Below are 22,988 nucleotides of genomic sequence, written 5' to 3' on the forward strand. Positions count from 1 at the left end.
TGAAGTGAAGCATCGGAATCTATAACTAGTGTCACAGGACTGGTTCAAAACATAGACAGTAGGAAGAGTCAGTCTTCTTGTACTTAAGTCGGCATTGTGCCCTTTCTATTTAATTCCGATGCAATTTCTGTGTTTCATCGTCAATAAGATGGTCAGAGGGATACAGTAAATATAAAGTGAAGCATCGGAATCTATAACTAGCGTCACAGAAATGGTTCAAACATATTCAGTAAGAAGAATCAGTCTTCTTGTACTTAAGTCGGCATTGTGCCTTTTCTATTTAACTCCGACGCATTATCTGTGTTTCATCGACAATAAGAAGGTCAGAGGGATTCAATAAACCTGAAGTGAAGCATCGGAATCTATAACTAGTGTCACAGGAATGCTTCCAAACATAGTCAGAAAGAAGAGTCAGTCTTCTTGTACTTAAGTCGGCATTGTGCTTTTTTATTTAATTCCGATGCAATTTCTGTGTTTCATCGTCAATACGGAGGTCCAAGGAATACAGTAAACCAGACGTGAATCATCGAAATCTATAACTAGTGTCACAGGAATGGTTCAAATCATAGACAGTAAGTTGAGTCAGTCTTCTTGTGCTTAAGTCGGCATTTTGATTTTTGTATTTAATTCCGATGCAATTTCTGTGTTTCATCGTCAATAAGAAGGTCAGAGGCATACAGTAAATATGAAGTGAAGCATCTGAATCTATAACTAGCGTCACAAAAATGGTTCAAACATATTCAATAAGAAGAATCAGTCTTCCTGTACTTAAGTCGGCATTGTGCCTTTTCTATTTAATTCCGATGCAATATCTGTGTTTCATCGTCAATAAGAAGGTCAGAGGGATACAATAAACCTGAAGTGAAGCATCGGAATCTATAACTAGTGTCACAGGAATAGTTCAAAGCATAGACAGTAGGAATGGTTAGTCTTCTTGTACTTAAGTCGGCATTGTGCCTTCTGTATTTAATACCGATGCAATTTCTGTGTTTCATCGTCAATTGGAAGGTCCAAGGGATACAGTAAACCTAAAGTGATGCATCGGAACCTATAACTAGTGTCACAGGAATGGTTCAAAACATTGACAGTAAGGAGAGTTAGTCTTCTTGTACTTATGTGGCATTGTGCCATTTGTATATAATTCCAATGCAATTTCTATGTTTCATCGTCAATAGGAAGGTCTGAGGGATACAGTAAACCTGAAGTGGAACATCGGAATCTATAACTAGTGTCACAGGAATGGTTCAAAACATAGTCAGAAAGAAGAGTCTGTCTGCTTGTATCTAAGTCGGCATTGCGCCTTTTCTATTTAATTCCGATGTAATTTCTGTGTATCATCGTCAATTAGAAGGTCAGAGGGATACAGTAAACCTGAAGTGAAGCATCGGAATCTATAACTAGTGTCACAGCAATGGTTCCAAACATAGTCAGTAAGAAGTGTCAGTCTTCTTGTACTTAAGTCGGCATTGTGCCTTTTGTATTTAATTCCGATGTAATTTCTGTGTTTCATCGTCAATAAGAAGGTCAGAGGGATGCAGTAAACCTGAAGTGATGCATCGGAATCTGTAACTAGCGTCACAGGAATGGTTCAAAGCATAGACAGTAAGAAGAGTCAGTCTTCTTGCACTTAAGTCGGCATCGTGCATTTTGTATTTAATTCCGATGCAATTTCTGTGTTTCATCGTCAATAAGAAGGTCAGAGGGATACATTAAACCTGAAGTGAAGCATCGGAAACTATAACTAGTGTCACAGGAATGGTTCAAAACATAGACAGTAGGAAGAATCAGTCTTCTTGTACTTAAGTCGGCATTGAGCCTTTTCTATTTAATTCCGATGCAATTTCTGTGTTTCATCGTCAATAAGATGGTCAGAGGGATACAGTAATCGTGAAGTGAAGCATCGGATTCTGTAACTAGCGTCACAGAAATGGGTCAAATCATAGACAGTAAGAAGAGTCAGTCTTCTTGTACTTAAGTCGGCATTGTGCCTTTTCTATTTAATTCCGATGCCATTTCTGTGTTTCATCGTCAATAACAAGGTCAGACGGATACATTAAACCCGAAGTGAAGCATCGGAATCTATAACTAGTGTCACAGGACTGGTTCAAAACATAGACAGTACTTAAATCGGCATTGTGCCCTTTCTATTTAATTCCGATGCAATTTCTGTGTTTCATCGCCAATAAGATGGTCAGAGGGATACAGTAAATATGAAGTGAAGCATCGGAATCTATAACTAGCGTCACAGAAATGGTTCAAACATATTCAATGAGAAGAATCAGTCTTCTTGTACTTAGGTCGGCATTGTGCCTTTTCTATTTAATTCCGATGCAATATCTGTGATTCATCGTCAATAAGAAGGTCAGAGGGATACAATTAACCTGAAGTGAAGCATCGGAATCTGTAACTAGTGTCCCAGGAATGGTTCAAAACATATTCAGTAATAAGAATCAGTCTTCTTGTACTTAAGTCGGCATTGTGCCTTTTCTATTTAATTCCGACGCATTATCTGTGTTTCATCGACAATAAGAAGGTCAGAGGGATACAATAAACCTGAAGTGAAGCATCGGAATCTATAACTAGTGTCACAGGAATGCTTCCAAACATAGTCGGAAAGAAGAGTCAGTCTTCTTGTACTTAAGTCGGCATTGTGCTTTTCTATTTAATTCCGATGCAATTTCTGTGTTTCATCGTCAATACGGAGGTCCAAGGAATACAGTAAACCAGACGTGAATCATCGTAATCTATAACTAGTGGCACAGGAATGGTTCAAATCATAGACAGTAAGTTGAGTCAGTCTTCTTGTGCTTAAGTCGGCATTTTGATATTTGTATTTAATTCCGATGCAATTTCTGTGTTTCATCGTCAATAAGAAGTGCAGAGGGATACAGTAAACCTGAAGTGAAGCATCGGAATCTATAACTATTGTCATAGGAATGGTTCAAAACATAGTCAGTAAGAAGAGTCAGTCTTCTTGTACTTAAGTCGGCATTGTGCCCTTTTCAATTTAATTCCGATGCAATTACTGTGTTTCATCGTCAATTAGAAGGTCAGAGGGATACAGTAAATCTGAAGTGAATCATCGGAATCTCTAACTAGTGTCACAGGAATGGTTTAAAACATAGACAGTAGGAAGACTCAGTCTTCTTGTACTTAGGTCGGCATTGAGCGTTTTCTATTTAATTCCAATGCAATTTCTGTGTTTCATCGTCAATAAGAAGGTCAGAGGGATACAGTTAACCTGAAGTGAAGCATCGGAATCTACAACTAGTGTCACAGGAATGGTTCAAAACATAGTCAGAAAGAAGAGTCAGTCTGCTTGTATTTGAGTCGGCATTGCGCCTTTTCTATTTAATTCCGATGTAATATCTGTGTTTCATCGTCAATTAGAAGGTCAGAGGGATACAGTAAACCTGAAGTGAAGCATCGGAATCTATAACTAATGTCACAGCAATGGTTCCAAACATAGTCAGTAAGAAGTGTCAGTCTTCTTGTACTTAAGTCGGCATTGTGCCTTTTGTATTTAATTCCGATGCAATTTCTGTGTTTCATCGTCAATAAGAATGTCCAAGGGATACAGTAATCCTGAAGTGAATCATCGGAATCTATAACTAGGGTCACAGGAATGGTTCAAAACATAGTCAGTAAGAAGAGTCAGTCTTCTTGTACTTAAGTCGGCATTGTGCCCTTTGTATTTATTTCCGATGCAATTTCTGTGTTTCATCGTCAATAAGAAGGTCAGAGGGATGCAGTAAACCTGAAGCGATGCATCGGAATCTGTAACTAGCGTCACAGGAATGGTTCAAAGCATAGACAGTAAGAGAGAGTCAGTCTTCTTGCACTTACGTCGGCATTGTGCCTTTTCTATTTAATTCCGATGCAATATCTGTGATTCATCGTCAATAAGAAGGTCAGAGGGATACAATTAACCTGAAGTGAAGCATCGGAATCTGTAACTAGTGTCCCAGGAATGGTTCAAAACATATTCAGTAATAAGAATCAGTCTTCTTGTACTTAAGTCGGCATTGTGCCTTTTCTATTTAATTCCGACGCATTATCTGTGTTTCATCGACAATAAGAAGGTCAGAGGGACACAATAAACCTGAAGTGAAGCATCGGAATCTATAACTAGTGTCACAGGAATGCTTCCAAACATAGTCGGAAAGAAGAGTCAGTCTTCTTGTACTTAAGTCGGCATTGTGCTTTTCTATTTAATTCCGATGCAATTTCTGTGTTTCATCGTCAATACGGAGGTCCAAGGAATACAGTAAACAAGACGTGAATCATCGTAATCTATAACTAGTGGCACAGGAATGGTTCAAATCATAGACAGTAAGTTGAGTCAGTCTTCTTGTGCTTAAGTCGGCATTTTGATATTTGTATTTAATTCCGATGCAATTTCTGTGTTTCATCGTCAATAAGAAGTGCAGAGGGATACAGTAAACCTGAAGTGAAGCATCGGAATCTATAACTATTGTCATAGGAATGGTTCAAAACATAGTCAGTAAGAAGCGTCAGTCTTCTTGTACTTAAGTCGGCATTGTGCCCTTTTCAATTTAATTCCGATGCAATTACTGTGTTTCATCGTCAATTAGAAGGTCAGAGGGATACAGTAAATCTGAAGTGAATCATCGGAATCTCTAACTAGTGTCACAGGAATGGTTTAAAACATAGACAGTAGGAAGACTCAGTCTTCTTGTACTTAGGTCGGCATTGTGCGTTTTCTATTTAATTCCGATGCAATTTCTGTGTTTCATCGTCAATAAGAAGGTCAGAGGGATACAGTTAACCTGAAGTGAAGCATCGGAATCTACAACTAGTGTCACAGGAATGGTTCAAAACATAGTCAGAAAGAAGAGTCAGTCTGCTTGTATTTGAGTCGGCATTGCGCCTTTTCTATTTAATTCCGATGTAATATCTGTGTTTCATCGTCAATTAGAAGGTCAGAGGGATACAGTAAACCTGAAGTGAAGCATCGGAATCTATAACTAGTGTCACAGCAATGGTTCCAAACATAGTCAGTAAGAAGTGTCAGTCTTCTTGTCCTTAAGTCGGCATTGTGCCTTTTGTATTTAATTCCGATGCAATTTCTGTGTTTCATCGTCAATAAGAATGTCCAAGGGATACAGTAATCCTGAAGTGAATCATCGGAATCTATAACTAGGGTCACAGGAATGGTTCAAAACATAGTCAGTAAGAAGAGTCAGTCTTCTTGTACTTAAGTCGGCATTGTGCCCTTTGTATTTATTTCCGATGCAATTTCTGTGTTTCATCGTCAATAAGAAGGTCAGAGGGATGCAGTAAACCTGAAGCGATGCATCGGAATCTGTAACTAGCGTCACAGGAATGGTTCAAAGCATAGACAGTAAGAGAGAGTCAGTCTTCTTGCACTTACGTCGGCATTGTGCATTTTGTATTTAATTCCGATGCAATTTCTGTGTTTCATCGTCAATAAGAACGTCAGAGGGATACATTAAACCTGAAGTGAAGCATCGGAAACTATAACTAGTGTCACAGGAATGGTTCAAAACATAGACAGTAGGAAGAGTCAGTCTTCTTGTACTTAAGTCGGCATTGTGCCTTTTCTATTTAATTCCGATGCAATTTCTGTGTTTCATCGTCAATAAGATGGTCAGAGGGATACAGTAAACGTGAAGTGAAGCATCGGATTCTGTAACTGGCGTCACAGAAATGGGTCGAATCATAGACAGTAAGAAGAGTCAGTCTTCTTGTAGTTAAGTCGGCATTGTGCCTTTTGTATTTAATTCCGATGCAATTTCTGTGTTTCATCGTCAATAAGAAGGTCAGAGGGATACATTAAACCTGAAGTGAAGCATCGGAATCTATAACTAGTGTCACAGGACTGGTTCAAAACATAGACAGTACTTAAGTCGGCATTGTGCCGTTTCTATTTAATTCCGATGCAATTTCTGTGTTTCATCGTCAATAAGATGGTCAGAGGGAGACAGTAAATATGAAGTGAAGCATCGGAATCTATAACTAGCGTCACAGAAATGGTTCAAACATATTCAATGAGAAGAATCAGTCTTCTTGTACTTAGGTCGGCATTGTGCCTTTTCTATTTAATTCCGATGCAATATCTGTGTTTCATCGTCAATAAGAAGGCCAGAGGGATACAATTAACCTGAAGTGAAGCATCGGAATCTATATCTAGTGTCACAGGAATGGTTCAAAGCATAGACAGTAAGAATGGTTAGTCTTCTTGTGCTTAAGTCGGCATTCTGCCATTTCTATTTAATTCCGATACAATTTCTGCGTTTCATCGTCAATAAGATGGTCAGAGGGATACAGTGAACCTGAAGTGAAGCATCGGAATCTGTAACTAGTGTCACAGGAATGGTTCAAAACATATTCAGTAAGAAGAATCAGTCTTCTTGTACTTAAGTCGGCATTGTGCCTTTTCTATTTAATTCCGATGCATTATCTGTGTTTCATCGACAATAAGAGTGTCAGAGGGATACAATAAACCTGAAGTGAAGCATCGGAATCTATAACTAGTGTCACAGGAATGCTTCCAAACATAGTCAGAAAGAAGAGTCAGTCTTCTTGTACTTAAGTCGGCATTCTGCTTTTTTATTTAATTCCGATGCAATTTCTGTGTTTCATCGTCAATACGGAGGTCCAAGGAATACAGTAAACCAGACGTGAATCATCGTAATCTATAACTAGTGTCACAGGAATGGTTCAAATCATAGACAGTAAGTTGAGTCAGTCTTCTTGTGCTTAAGTCGGCATTTTGATTTTTGTATTTAATTCCGATGCAATTTCTGTGTTTCATCATCAATAAGAAGTGCAGAGGGATACAGTAAACCTGAAGTGAATCATCGGAATCTCTAACTAGTGTCACAGGAATGGTTTAAAACATAGACAGTAGGAAGACTCAGTCTTCTTGTACTTAGGTCGGCATTGTGCGTTTTCAATTTAATTCCGATGCAATTTCTGTGTTTCGTCGTCAATAAGATGGTCAGAGGGATACATTAAACCTGAAGTGAAGCATAGGAATCTATAACTAGTGTCACAGGACTGGTTCAAAACATAGACAGTAGGAAGAGTCAGTCTTCTTGTACTTAAGTCGTCATTGTGCCCTTTCTATTTAATTCCGATGCAATTTCTGTGTTTCATCGTCAATAAGATGGTCAGAGGGATACAGTAAATATGAAGTGAAACATCGAAATCTATAACTAGTGTCACAGGAATGGTTCAAACTTATTCAATAAGAAGAATCAGTCTTCCTGTACTTAAGTCGGCATTGTGCCTTTTCCATTAGCTTCCGATGTAATTTCTGTGTTTCATCGACAATTAGAAGGTCAGAGGGATACAGTAAACCTGAAGTGAAGCATCGGAATCTATAACTAGTGTCACAGCAATGGTTCCAAACATAGTCAGTAAGAAATGTCAGTCTTCTTGTACTTAAGTCGGCATTGTGCCTTTTGTATTTAATTCCGATGCAATTTCTGTGTTTCATCGTCAATAAGTAGGTCCAAGGGATACAGTAATCCTGAAGTGAATCATCGGAATCTTTAACTAGTGTCACAGGAATGGCTCAAAACATAGTCAGTAAGAAGAGTCAGTCTTCTTGTACTTAAGTCGGCATTGTGCCTTTTGTATTTAATTCCGATGCAATTTCTGTGTTTCATCGACAATAAGAAGCTCAGAGGGATGCAGTAAACCTGAAGTGATGCATCGGAATCTGTAACTAGCGTCACAGGAATGGTTCAAAGCATAGACAGTAAGAAGAGTCAGTCTTCTTGCACTTAAGTCGACATTGTGCCTTTTCTATTTAATTCCGATGCAATTTCTGTGTTTCATCGTCAATAAGAAGGTCAGAGGGATACATTAAACCTGAAGTGAAGCATCGGAATCTATAACTAGTGTCACAGGACTGGTTCAAAACATAGACAGTAGGAAGAGTCAGTCTTCTTGTACTTAAGTCGGCATTGTGCCCTTTCTATTTAATTCCGATGCAATTTCTGTGTTTCATCGTCAATAAGATGGTCAGAGGGATACAGTAAATATAAAGTGAAGCATCGGAATCTATAACTAGCGTCACAGAAATGGTTCAAACATATTCAGTAAGAAGAATCAGTCTTCTTGTACTTAAGTCGGCATTGTGCCTTTTCTATTTAACTCCGACGCATTATCTGTGTTTCATCGACAATAAGAAGGTCAGAGGGATTCAATAAACCTGAAGTGAAGCATCGGAATCTATAACTAGTGTCACAGGAATGCTTCCAAACATAGTCAGAAAGAAGAGTCAGTCTTCTTGTACTTAAGTCGGCATTGTGCTTTTTTATTTAATTCCGATGCAATTTCTGTGTTTCATCGTCAATACGGAGGTCCAAGGAATACAGTAAACCAGACGTGAATCATCGAAATCTATAACTAGTGTCACAGGAATGGTTCAAATCATAGACAGTAAGTTGAGTCAGTCTTCTTGTGCTTAAGTCGGCATTTTGATTTTTGTATTTAATTCCGATGCAATTTCTGTGTTTCATCGTCAATAAGAAGTGCAGAGGGATACAGTAAACCTGAAGTGAAGCATTGGAATCTATAACTAGTGTCACAGGAATGGTTCAAAACATAGACAGTAAGAAGGGTCAGTCTTCTTGTACTTAAGTCGGCATTGTGCATTTTGTATTTAATTCCGATGGAATTTCTGTGTTTCATCGCCAATAAGAAGGTCAGAGGGTTACAGTAAACCTGAAGTGAAGCATCGGAATCTATAACTAGTGTCACAGGAATGCATCAAAACATAGTTAGTAAGAATAGTCAGTCTTCTTGTACTTAAGTCGGCATTGTGACCTTTTCAATTTAATTCCGATGCAATTACTGTGTTTCATCGTCAATTAGAAAGTCATAGGGATACAGTAAATCTGAAGTGAATCATCGGAATCTCTAACTAGTGTCACAGGAATGGTTTAAAACATAGACAGTAGGAAGACTCAGTCTTCTTGTACTTAGGTCGGCATTGTGCGTTTTCTATTTAATTCTGATGCAATTTCTGTGTTTCATCGTCAATAAGAAGGTCCAAGGGATACAGTAATCCTGAAGTGAATCATCGGAATCTATTACTAGTGTCACAGGAATGGTTCAAAACATAGTCAGTAAGAAGAGTCAGTCTTCTTGTACTTAAGTCGGCATTGTTCCTTTTGTATTTAATTCCGATGCAATTTCTGTGTTTCATCGTCAATAAGAAGGTCAGAGGGATGCAGTAAACCTGAAGTGATGGATCGGAATCTGTAACTAGCGTCACAGGAATGGTTCAAAGCATAGACAGTAAGAACAGTCAGTCTTCTTGCACTTGAGTCGGCATTGTGCCTTTTGTATTTAATTCCGATGCAATTTCTGTGTTTCATCGTCAATAAGAAGGTCAGAGGGATACATTAAACCTGAAGTGAAGCATCGGAATCTATAACTAGTGTCACAGGACTGGTTCAACACATAGACAGCAGAAAGAGTCAGTCTTCTTGTACTTAAGTCGGCATTGTGCCCTTTCTATTTAATTCCGATGCAATTTCTGTGTTTCATCGTCAATAAGATGGTCAGAGGGATACAGTAAATATGAAGTGAAGCATCGGAATCTATAACTAGTGTCACAGGAATGGTTCAAACTTATACAATAAGAAGAATCAGCCTTCCTGTACTTAAGTCGGCATTGTGCCTTTTCTATTTCATTCCGATGTAATTTCTGTGTTTCATCGTCAATTAGAAGGTCAGAGGGATACAGTAATCCTGAAGTGAAGCATCGGAATCTATAACTAGTGTCACAGCAATGGTTCCAAACATAGTCAGTAAGAAGTGTCAGTCTTGTTGTACTTAAGTCGGCATTGTGCCTTTTGTATTTAATTCCGATGCAATTTCTGTGTTTCATCGTCAATAAGAAGGTCCAAGGGATACAGTAATCCTGAAGTGAATCATCGGAATCTATAACTAGTGTCACAGGAATGGTTCAAAACATAAGCAGTAAGAAGAGTCAGTCTTCTTGTACTTAAGTCGGCATTGTGCCTTTTGTATTTAATTCCGATGCAATTTCTGTGTTTCATCGTCAATAAGAAGCTCAGAGGGATGCAGTAAACCTGAAGTGATGCATCGGAATCTGTAACTAGCGTCACAGGAATGGTTCAAAGCATAGACAGTAAGAAGGGTCAGTCTTCTTGCACTTAAGTCGGCATTGTGCATTTTGTATTTAATTCCGATGCAATTTCTGTGTTTCATCGTCAATAAGAAGGTCAGAGGGATACATTAAACCTGAAGTGAAGCATCGGAAACTATAACTAGTGTCACAGGAATGGTTCAAAACATAGACAGTAGGAAGAGTCAGTCTTCTTGTACTTAAGTCGGCATTGTGCCGTTTCTATTTAATTCCGATGCAATTTCTGTGTTTCATCGTCAATAAAATGGTCAGAGGGATACAGTAAACGTGAAGTGAAGCGTCGGATTCTGTAACTAGCGTCACAGAAATGGGTCAAATAATAGACAGTAAGAAGAGTCAGTCTTCTTGTACTTAAGTCGGCATTGTGCCTTTTCTATTTAATTCCGATGCAATTTCTGTGTTTCATCGTCAATAAGAAGGTCAGAGGGATACATTAAACCTGAAGTGAGGCATCGGAATCTATAACTACTGTCACAGGACTGGTTCAAAACATAGACAGTAGGAAGAGTCAGTCTTCTTGTACTTAAGTCGGCATTGTGCCATTTCTATTTAATTCCGATGGAATTTCTGCGTTTCATCGTCAATAAGATGGTCAGAGGGGTACAGTGAACCTGAAGTGAAGCATCGGAATCTTTAACTAGTGTCACAGGAATGGTTCAAAACATATTCAGTAAGAAGAATCAGTCTTCTTGTACTTAAGTCGGCATTGTGCCTTTTCTATTTAATTCCGACGCATTATGTGTGTTTCATCGACAATAAGAAGGTCAGAGGTATACAATAAACCTGAAGTGAAGCATCGGAATCTATAACTAGTGTCACAGGAATGCTTCCAAACATAGTCAGAAAGAAGAGTCAGCCTTCTTGTACTTAAGTCGGCATTGTGCTTTTCTAATTAATTCCGATGCAATTTCTGTGTTTCATCGTCAATACGGAGGTCCAAGGAATACAGTAAACCAGACGAGAATCATCGTAATCTATGACTAGTGTCACAGGAATGGTTCAAATCATAGACAGTAAGTTGAGTCAGTCTTCTTGTGCTTAAGTCGGCATTTTGATTTTTGTATTTAATTCCGATTCAATTTCTGTGTTTCATCGTCAATAAGAAGTGCAGAGGGATACAGTAAACCTAAAGTGAAGCATCGGAATCTATAACTAGTGTCACAGCAATGGTTCAAAACATTGACAGTAAGGAGAGTTAGTCTTCTTGTACTTAAGTGGCATTGTGCCATTTGTATATAATTCCAATGCAATTTCTGTGTTTCTTCGTCAATAAGAAGGTCAGAGGGATACAGTAAACCTGAAGTGAAACATCGGAATCTATAACTAGTGCCACAGGAATGGTTCAAAACGGTCAGTAAGAAGAGTCAGTTTTCTTGTACTTAAGGCGGCATTGTGCATTTTGTATTTAATTCCGATGGAATTTCTGTGTCTCATCGCCAATAAGAAGGTTAGAGGGTTACAAGTCAACCTGAAGTGAAGCATCGGAATCTATAACTAGTGTCACAGGAATGGTTTAAAACATAGCCAGTAGGAAGACTCAGTCTTCTTGTACTTAGGTCGGCATTCTGCGTTTTCTATTTAATTCAGATGCAATTTCTTTGTTTCATCGTCAATAAGAAGGTCCAAGGGATACAGTAATCCTGAAGTGAATCATCGGAATCTATTACTAGTGTCACAGGAATGGTTCAAAACATAGTCAGTAAGAAGAGTCAGTCTTCTTGTACTTAAGTCGGCATTGTTCCTTTTGTATTTAATTCCGATGCAATTTCTGTGTTTCATCGTCAATAAGAAGGTCAGAGGGATACATTAAACCTGAAGTGAAGCAACGGAATCTATAACTAGTGTCACAGGACTGGTTCAAAACATAGACAGTAGGAAGAGTCAGTGTTCTTGTACTTAAGTTGGCATTGTGCCCTTTCTATTTAATTCCGATGCAATTTCTGTGTTTCATCGTCAATAAGATGGTCAGAGGGATACAGTAAATATGAAGTGAAGCATCGGAATCTATAACTAGCGTCACAAAAATGGTTCAAACTTATTCAATAAGAAGAATCATTCTTCCTGTACTTAAGTCGGCATTGTGCCTTTTCTAATTAATTCCGATGCAATATCTGTGTTACATCGTCAATAAGAAGGTCAGAGGGATACAATAAACCTGAAGTGAAGAATCAGAGTCTATAACTAGTGTCACAGGAATGGTTCAAAACATATTCAGTAAGAAGAATCAGTCTTCTTGTACTTAGGTCGGCATTGTGCCTTTTCTATTTAATTCCGATGCAATATCTGTGTTTCATCGTCAATAGGAAGGTCAGAGGGATACAATAAACCTGAAGTGAAGCATCGGAATCTATAACTAGTGTCACAGTAATAGTTCAAAGCATAGACAGTAAGAATGGTTAGTCTTCTTGTACTTAAGTCGGCATTGTGCCATTTCTATTTAATTCCGATGCAATTTCTGCGTTTCATTGTCAATAAGGTTTTCAGAGGGATACAGTAAACCTGAAGTGAAGCATCGGAATCTGTAACTAGGGTCACAGGAATGGTTCAAAACATATTCAGTAAGAAGAATCAGTCTTCTTGTACTTAAGTCGGCATTGTGCCTTTTCAATTTAATTCCGACGCATTATCTGTGTTTCATCGTCAATAAGAACGTCAGAGGGATACAATAAACCTGAAGTGAAGCATCGGAATGTATCACTAGTGTCACAGAAATGCTTCCAAACATAGTCAGAAAGAAGAGTCAGTCTTCTTGTACTTAAGTCGGCAATGTGCTTTTCTATTTAATTCCGATGCAATTTCTGTGTTTCATCGTCAATACGGTGGTCCAAGGAATACAGTAACCCAGACGTGAATCATCGTAATCTATAACTAGTGTCACAGGAATGGTTCAAATCATACACAGTAAGTTGAGTCAGTCTTCTTGTGCTTAATTCGGCATTTTGACTTTTGTATTTAATTCCGATGCAATTTCTGTGCTTCATCGTCAATACGGAGGTCCAAGGAATACAGTAAACCTGAAATGAAGCATCGGAATCTATAACTAAGGTCACAGGAATGTTTCAAAGCATAGTCAGTAGGATGAGTCAGTCTACATGTACTTAAGTCGGCATTGTGCCTTTTGTATTTAATTCCGATGCAATTTCTGTGTTTCATCGTCAATAAGAAGGTCAGAGGGATGCAGTAAACCTGAAGTGAAGCATCGGAATCAGTAACAAGCGTCACAGGAATGGTTCAAAACATAGACAGTAAGAAGAGTCAGTCTTCTTGCACTTAAGTCGGCATTTTGCCTTTTGTATTTAATTCCGATGCAATTTCTGGGTTTCATCGTCAATAAGAAGGTCAGAGGGATACATTAAACCTGAAGTGAAGCATCGGAATCTATAACTAGCGTCACAGGAATAATGCAAATCATAGGCAGTAAGAAGAGTCAGTCTTCTTGTACTTAAGTCGGCATTGTCCCTTTTCTATTTAGTTCCGATGCAATTTCTGTGTTCCATCGTCAATAAGAAGGTCCAAGGGAAACAGTAAAACGGAAGTGAAGCATCGGAATTTGTAACTTCTTGTACTTTTCTATTTAATTCCGATGCAATTTCTGTGATTCATCGTCAATAAGATGGTCAGAGGGATACAGTAAACCTGAAGTGAAGCATCGGAATCTGTAACTAGCGTCACAGGAATAATGCAAATCATAGGCAGTAAGAAGAGTCAGTCTTCTTGTACTTAAGTCGGCATTGTCCCTTTTCTATTTAATTCCGATGCAATTTCTGTGTTCCATCGTCAATAAGAAGGTCCAAGGGAAACAGTAAAACGGAAGGGAAGCATCGGAATTTATAACTAGTGTCACAGGAGTGGTTCAAACCTTAGACAGTAAGAAGAGTCAGTCTTCTTGTACTTAAGTCGGCAATGTGCCATTTCTATTTAATTCCGATGCAATTTCTGTGTATCATCGTCAGTAAGACGTTCCGAGGGATACAGCAAACCTGAAGTGAAGCATCGGAATCTATAACTAGTGTCACATGAATGGTTCAAAACATATTCAGTAAGAAGAATCAGTCCACATGTACTTAAGTCGGCATTGTGCCTTTTCTATTTAATTCCGATGCAATATCTGTGTTTCTTCGTCAACAAGATGGTCCAAAGTTTACAGTAAACCTGAAGTGATGCATCGGATTCTATAATTAGTGTCACAGGAATGGTTCAAAGCTTAGACAGTAAGAAAGGTTAGTCTTCTTGTACTTAAGTCGGCATTGTGCCTTTTCTATTTAATTCTGATGCAATTTCTGTGTTTCATCGTCAATAAGAAGGTCAGAGGGATACAGTAAACCTGAAGTGGAGCATCGGAATCTATAACTAGCGTCACAGCAATGGATCCAAACATAGTCAGTAAGAAGAGTCAGTCTTCTTGTACTTAAGTCGGCATTGTGCCTTTTGTATTTAATTCCGATGCAATTTCTGTGTTTCATCGTCAATAGGAAGGTCAGAGGGATACAATAATCCTGAAGTGAAGCATCGGAATCTATAACTAGTGTCACAGGAATGCTTCCAAACATAGTCAGAAAGTAGAGTCAGTCTTCTTGTACTTAAGTCAGCATTGTGCCTTTTGTATTTAATTCCGATTCAACTACTGTGTTTCATCGTCAATAAGATATTCAGAGGGATACAGTAAACGTGAAGTGAAGCATCGGAATCTGTAACTAGCGTCACAGGAATGGTTCAAATCATAGGCAGTAAGAAGAGTCAGTCATCTTGTACTTAAGTCGGCATTGTGCCTTTTCTATTTAGTTCCGATGCAATTTCTGTGTTTCATCGTCAATAAGAAGGTCCAAGGGATACAGTAAACCTGAAGTGAAGCATCGGAATCTATAACTAGAGTCACAGGAATGCTTCAAACCATAGACAGTAAGAAGAGTCACTCTTCTTGTACTTAAGTCGGCATTGTGCCTTTTCTATTTAATTCCGATGCAATTTCAGCGTTTCATCGTCAGTAAGAAGTTCAGAGGGATACAGTAAACCTGAAGTGAAGCATCGGAATCTATAATTAGTGTCACAGGAATGGTTCAAAACATATTCAGTAAGAAGAATCAGTCTTCTTGTACATAAGTCGGCATTGTGCTTTTTCCATTTAATTCCGACGCAATATCTGTGTTTCATCGTCAATAAGAAGGTCAGAGAGATACTATAAACCTGAAGTGAAGCATCGGAATCTATAACTAGTGTCACAGGAATGCTTCCAAACATAGTCAGAAAGATGAGTCAGTCTTCTTGTACTTAAGTCAGCATTGTGCCTTTTGTATTTAATTCCGATGCAATTTCTGTGTTTCATCGTCAATAAGAAGCTCAGAGGGATACATTAAACCTGATGTGAAGCATCGGAATCTATAACTAGTGTCACAGGAATGGTTGAAAACATAGTCAGTAAGAAAGGTTAGTGTTCTTGTACTTAAGTCGGCATTGTGCCTTTTGTATTTTATTGCGATGCATATTCTGTGTTTCATCGTCAATAAGAAGGTCAGAGGGATACAGGAAACCAGAAGTGAAGCATCGTCATCTATAACTAGTGTCACAGGAATGGTTCAAAACATAGACAGTAGGAAGAGTAGGTCTTCTTGTACTTAAGTCGGCACTGTGCCTCTTCTTTTTAATTCTGATGTCCTTTCTGTGTTTCATCGTCAATAAGAAGGTCCAAGGGATACAGTATACCTGAAATGAAGCATCGGAATCTGTAACTAAGGTCACAGGCATGTTTCAAAACATAGACAGTAGGAAGAGTCAGTCTACATGTAGTTAAGTCGGCATTGTGCCTTTTGTATTTAATTCCGATGCAATTTCTTTGTTTCATCGTCAATAAGAAGGTCAGAGGGATACCGTAAACCTGAAGTGAAGCATCGGAATCTGTAACTAGTGTCACAGGAATGGTTCAAAACATAGTCAGTAAGAAGAGTCAGTCTTCTTGTACTTAAGTCGGCATTGTGCCCTTTTCAATTTAATTCCGATGCAATTACTGTGTTTCATCGTCAACAAGGAGGTCAGAGGGATACCGTAAACCTGAAGTGAAGCATCGGAATTTCTAACTAGTGTCACAGGAATGGTTTAAAACATAGTCAGTAAGAAGAGTCAGTCCTCTTGTACTTACGTAGGCTTTGTGCCTTTTGTATTTAATTCCGATGCAATATCTGTGTTTCATCGTCAATAAGAAGGTCAGAGGGATACAGTAAAGCTGAAGTGAAGAATCGGAATCTATGACTAGTGTCACAGGAATGGTTCAAAACATAGAAAGTAGGAATAGTCGCTCTTCTTGTACTTAAGTCGGCATTGTGCCTTTTCTATTTAATTCCGATGCATTATCTATGTTTCATCGTCAATAAGAAGGTCAGAGGGATACTGTAAACCTGAAGTGAAGCATCGAAATCTACAACTAGTGTCAAAGGAATGGTTCAAAACATAGACAGTTAGAAGGGCCAGTCTTCTTGTACTTGAGTCGGAATTGTGCCTTTTCTATTTAATTCCGATGCAATTTCTATGTTTCATCGTCAAAAAGAAGGTCAGAGGGATACAGTAAACCTAAAGTGAAGCATCGGAATCTATAACTAGTGTCACAGGAATGGTTCAAAACATAGTCAGTAAGAGGAGTCAGTCTTCTTGTACTTAAGTCGGCATTGTGCCCTTTTCAATTTAATTCCGATGCAATAACTGTGTTTCATCGTCAATTAGAAGGTCAGTGGGATACAGGAAATCTGAAGTGAATCATCGGAATCTCTAACTAGTGTCACAGGAATGGTTTAAAACATAGACAGTAGGAAGACTCACTCTTCTTGTACTTAGGTCGGCATTGTGCCTTTTCTATTTAATTCCGATGCAATTTCTTTGTTTCATCGTCAATAAGTACGTCAGAGGGATGCGGTAAAACCTGAAGTGATGCATCGGAATCTGTAACTAGCGTCACAGGAATGGTTCAAAACATAGACAGTAAGAAGAGTCAGGCTTCTTGCACTTAAATCGGCATTGTGCCTTTTGTATTTAATTCCGATGCAATTTCTGTGTTTCATCGTCAATAAGAAGGTCAGAGGGATTCATTAAACCTGAAGTGAAGCATCGGAATCTATAACTGGTGTCACAGGACTGGTTCAAACATAGACAGTAGGAAGAGTCAGTCTTCTTGTACTTAAGTCGGCATTGTGCCTTTTCTATTTAATTCCGATGCAATTTCTGTGTTTCATCGTCAATAAGATGGTCAGAGTGATACAGTAAACGTGAAGTGAAGCATCGGAATCTGTAACTAGCGTCACAGGAATGGTTCAAATCATAGACAGTAAGAAGAGTCAGTCTTCTTGTACTTAAGTCGGCATTGTGCCTTTTCTATTTAATTCCGATGCAATTTCTGTGTTTCATCGTCAATAAGAAGGTCCAAGGGATACAGTAAACCTGAAGTGAGGCATCGGAATCTATAACTAGTGTCACAGGAATGCTTCAAACCATAGACAGTAAGAAGAGTCAGTCTTCTTGTACTTAAGTCGGCATTGTGCCTTTTCTATTTAATTACGATGCAATTTCTGCGTTTCATCGTCAGTAAGAAGTTCAGAGGGATACAGTATACCTGAAGTGAAGCATTGGAATCTATTACTAGTGTCACAGGAATGGGTCAAAACATATTCAGTAAGAAGAATCTGTCTTCTTGTACTTAAGTCGGCATTGTGCCTTTTCTATTTAATTCCGACGCAATAGCTGTCTTTCATCGTCATTAAGAGGGTCAGAGGGACACAATAAACCTGAAGTGAAGCATCGGAATCTATAACTAGTGACACAGGAATGGTTCAAAGCATAGACAGTAAGAGGAGTCAGTATTCTTGTAGTTAAGTCGGCATTGTGCCTTTTCTATTTAATTCCGATGCAATTTCTGTGTTTCATCGTCAATAACAAGGTCCAAGGGATACAGTAAACCCGAAGTGAAGCATCGGAATCTATAACTAGTGTCACAGGAATGGTTCAAAGCATAGACAGTAAGAATGGTTAGTCTTCTTGTACTTAAGTCGGCATTGTGCCTTTTCTATTTAATTCCGATGCAATTTCTGTGTTTCATCGTCAATAAGATGGTCAGAGGGATACAGTAAACCTGAAGTGAAGCATCGGAATCTGTAACTAGCGTCACAGGAACCGTTCAAATCATAGACAGTAAGAGGAGTCAGTCTTCTTGTACTTAAGTCGGCATTGTGCCTTTTCTATTTAATTCCGACGCAATTTCTGTTTTTCATCGTAAATACGAAGGTCCAAGGGATACAGTAAACCCGAGGTGAAGCATCGGAATCTATAACTAGTGTCACAGGAATGATTCAAACCATAGACAGTAAGAAGAGTCAGTCTTCTTGTACATAAGTCGGCATTGTGCTATGTCTATTTAATTCCGAAGCAATTTCTGCGTTTCTTCGTCAGTAAGAAGTTCAGAGGGATACAGTAAACCTGAAGTGAAGCATCGGAATCTATAACTAGTGTCACAGGTATGGTTCAAAACATATTCAGTAAGAGGAATCAGTCTTCTTGTACTTAAGTCGGCATTGTGCCTATTCTATTTGAATTCCGACGCAATATCTGTGTTTCATCGTCAATAAGAAGGTCAGAGGGATACTATAAACCTGAAGTGAAGCATCGGAATCTATAACTAGTGTCACAGGAATGCTTCCAAACATAGTCAGAAAGAAGAGTCAGTCTTCTTGTACTTAAGTCGGCATTGTGAATTTTCTATTTAATTCCGATGCAATTTCTGTGTTTCATCGTCAATACGGAAGGTCCAAGGAATACAGTAAACCTGAAGTGAATCATCGGAATCTATAACTTGTGTCACAGGAATGGTACAAATCATAGACAGTAAGTTGAGTCAGTCTTCTTGTACTTCAGTCGGCATTTTGATTTTTGTATTTTATTCCGATGCAATTTTTGTGTTTCATCGTCAATAAGAAGTGCAGAGGGATACAGTAAACCTGAAGTGAAGCATCGGAATCTGTAACTAGTGTCACAGGGATGGTTCAAAACATAGACAGTAAGAAGTGTCAGTCTTCTTGTACTTAAGTCGGCATTGTGCCTTTGGTACCTAATACCGATGCAATTTCTGTGTTTCATCGTCAATAGGAAGGTCCAAGGGATACAGTAAACCTAAAGTGATGCATCGGAATCTATAACTAGTGGCACTGGAATGGTTCAAAACATTGACAGTAAGGAGAGTCAGTCTTCTTGTACTTAAGTGGCATTGTACCATTTGTATAAAATTCCAATGCAATTTCTGTGTTTCATCGTCAATAAGAAGGTTAGAGGGATACAGTAAATCTTAAGTAAAACATCGGAATCTATAACTAGTGCCACAGGAATGGTTCAAAACAGTCAGTAAGAAGAGTCAGTCTTCTTGTACTTAAGGCGGCATTGTGCATTTTGTATTTAATTCCGATGCAATTTCTGTGTTTCATCGTCAATAAGAAGGTCCAAGAGATACAGTAAACCTGATGTGAAGCATCGGAATCTATAACTAGTGTCACAGAAATGGTTCAAAACATAGTCAGTAAGAAGGGTCAGTCTTCTTGTACTTAAGTCGGCATTGTGCCCTTTTCATTTTAATTCCGATGCAATAACTGTGTTTCATCGTCAATTAGAAGATCAGTGGGATACAGGAAATCTGAAGTGAAGCATCGGAATTTCTAACTAGTGTCACAGGAATGGTTTAAAACATAGACAGTAGGAAGACTCAGTCTTCTTGTACTTAGGTCGGCATTGTGCCTTTTCTATTTAATTCCGATGCAATTTCTGTGTTTCATCGTCAATAAGAAGGTCAGAGGGATACAGTAAATCTGAAGTGAAGCATCGGAATCTATAACTAGTGTCACAGGAATGGTTCAAAACATAGTCTGAAAGAAGAGTCAGTCTGCTTGTACTTAAGTCGGCATTGTGCCTTTTCTATTTAATTCTGATGCAATTTCTGTGTTTCATCGTCAATAAGAAGGTCAGAGGGATACAGTAAACCTGAAGTGAAGCATCGGAATCTATAACTAGTGTCACAGGTATGGTTCAAAACATTCAGTAAGAGGAATCAGTCTTCTTGTACTTAAGTCGGCATTGTGCCTATTCTATTTGATTTCCGACGCAATATCTGTGTTTCATCGTCAATAAGAAGGTAAGAGGGATACTATAAACCTGAAGTGAAGCATCGGAATCTATAACTAGTGTCACAGGAATGCTTCCAAACATAGTCAGAAAGAAGAGTCAGTCTTCTTGTACTTAAGTCGGCATTGTGAATTTTCTATTTAATTCCGATGCAATTTCTGTGTTTCATCGTCAATACGGAAGGTCCAAGGAATACATTAAACCTGAAGTGAATCATCGGAATCTATAACTAGTGTCACAGGAATGGTACAAATCATAGACAGTAAGTTGAGTCAGTCTTCTTGTACTTCAGTCGGCATTTTGATTTTTGTATTTTATTCCGATGCAATTTCTGTGTTTCATCGTCAATAAGAAGTGCAGAGGGATACAGTAAACCTGAAGTGAAGCATCGGAATCTGTAACTAGTGTCACAGGAATGGTTCAAAACATAGACAGTAAGAAGTGTCAGTCTTCTTGTACTTAAGTCGGCATTGTGCCTTTGGTACCTAATACCGATGCAATTTCTGTGTTTCATCGTCAATAGGAAGGTCCAAGGGATACAGTAAACCTAAAGTGATGCATCGGAATCTATAACTAGTGGCACTGGAATGGTTCAAAACATTGACAGTAAGGAGAGTCAGTCTTCTTGTACTTAAGTGGCATTGTACCATTTGTATAAAATTCCAATGCAATTTCTGTGTTTCATCGTCAATAAGAAGGTTAGAGGGATACAGTAAATCTTAAGTAAAACATCGGAATCTATAACTAGTGCCACAGGAATGGTTTAAAACAGTCAGTAAGAAGAGTCAGTCTTCTTGTACTTAAGGCGGCATTGTGCATTTTGTATTTAATTCCGATGCAATTTCTGTGTTTCATCGCCAATAAGAAGGTCAGAGGGTTACAGTAAATCTGAAGTGAAGCATCGGAATCTATAACTAGTGTCACAGGAATGGTTCAAAACATAGTCAGTAAGAAGAGTCAGTCTTCTTGTACTTAAGTCGGCATTGTGCCTTTTGTATTTAATTCCGATGCAATTTCTGTGTTCCATCGTCAATAAGAAGGTCAGAGGGATGCAGTAAACCTGAAGTGAAGCATTGGAATCTGTAACAAGCGTCACAGGAATGGTTCAAAACATAGACAGTAAGAAGAGTCAGTCTTCCTGCACTTAAGTCGGCATTTTGCATTTTGTATTTAATTCCGATGCAATTTCTGTGTTTCATCGTCAATAAGAAGGTCAGAGGGATACAGTAAACCTGAAGTGAAGCATCGGAATCTATAACTAGTGTCACAGGAATGGTTCAATGCATAGACAGTAGGAAGAGTCAGTCTTCTTGTACATAAGTCGGCATTGTGCCTTTTCTATTTAATTCCGATGCAATTTCTGTGTTTCATCGTCAATAAGATGGTCAGAGGGATACAGTAAACCTGAAGTGAAGCATCGGAATCTGTAACTAGCGTCACAGGAATGGTGCAAATCATAGACAGTATGAAGAGTCAGTCTTCTTGTACTTAAGTCGGCATTGTGCCTTTTTTATTTAATTCCGATGCAATTTCTGTGTTTCATCGTCAATAAGACGGTCAGAGGGATACAGTAAACCTGAAGTGAAGCATCGGAATCTATAACTAGTGTCACAGGAGTGGTTCAAGCCATAGACAGTAAGAAGAGTCAGTCTTCTTGTACTTAAGTCGGCATTGTGCCTTTTCTATTTAATTCCGATGCAATTTCTGTGTTTCATCGTCAGTAAGACGTTCAGAGGGATACAGTAAACCTGAAATGAAGCATCGAAATCCATAACTTGTGTCACAGGAATGGTTCAAAACATATTCAGTAAGAAGAATCAGTCCACTTGTACTTAAGTCGGCATTGTGCCTTTTCTATTTAATTCCGATGCAATATCTGTGTTTCATCGTCAATAAGAAGGTCAGAGGGATACAATAAACCTGAAGTGAAGCATCGGAATCTATAACTAGTGCCACAGGAATGCTTCCAAACATAGTCAGAGAGAAGAGTCATTCTTCTTGTACTTATGTCGGCATTGTGCCTTTTCTATTTAATTCCGATGCAATTTCTGTGTTTCATCGTCAATACGGAAGTCCAAGGAATACAGTAAACATGAAGTGAATCATCGGAATCTATAACTAGTGTCACAGGAATTGTTCAAATCATAGACAGTAAGTTGAGTCAGTCTTCTTGTACTTAAGTCGGCATTTTGATTTTTGTATTTATTTCCGATGCAATATCTGTGTTTCATCGTCAATAAGAAGGTCAGAGGGATACAGTAAACCTGAAGTGAAGCATCGGAATCTATAACTAGTGTCACAGGAATGGTTCAAAACATAGACAGTAAGATGGGTCAGTCTTCTTGTACTTAAGTCGGCACTGTGCCTTTTGTATTTAATACCGATGCAATTTCTATGTTTCATCGTCAATAACAAGGACCAAGTGATACAGTAAACCTGAAGTGATGCATCGGAATCTATAACTAGTGTCACAGGAATGGTTCAAAACATAGACAGTAAGGAGAGTCAGTCTTCTTGTACTTAAGTGTCACTGTGCCATTTGTATATAATTCCGATGCAATTTCTGTGTTTCATCGTCATTAAGAAGGTCAGAGGGTTACAGTAAATCTGAAGTGAAGCATCGGAATCTATAACTAGTGTCACAGGAATGGTTCAAAACATAGTCATGAAG

The sequence above is a fragment of the Schistocerca americana genome, unplaced genomic scaffold, assembly GCF_021461395.2.
Source record: "Schistocerca americana isolate TAMUIC-IGC-003095 unplaced genomic scaffold, iqSchAmer2.1 HiC_scaffold_22, whole genome shotgun sequence".
Lineage (NCBI taxonomy): Eukaryota > Metazoa > Arthropoda > Insecta > Orthoptera > Acrididae > Schistocerca > Schistocerca americana.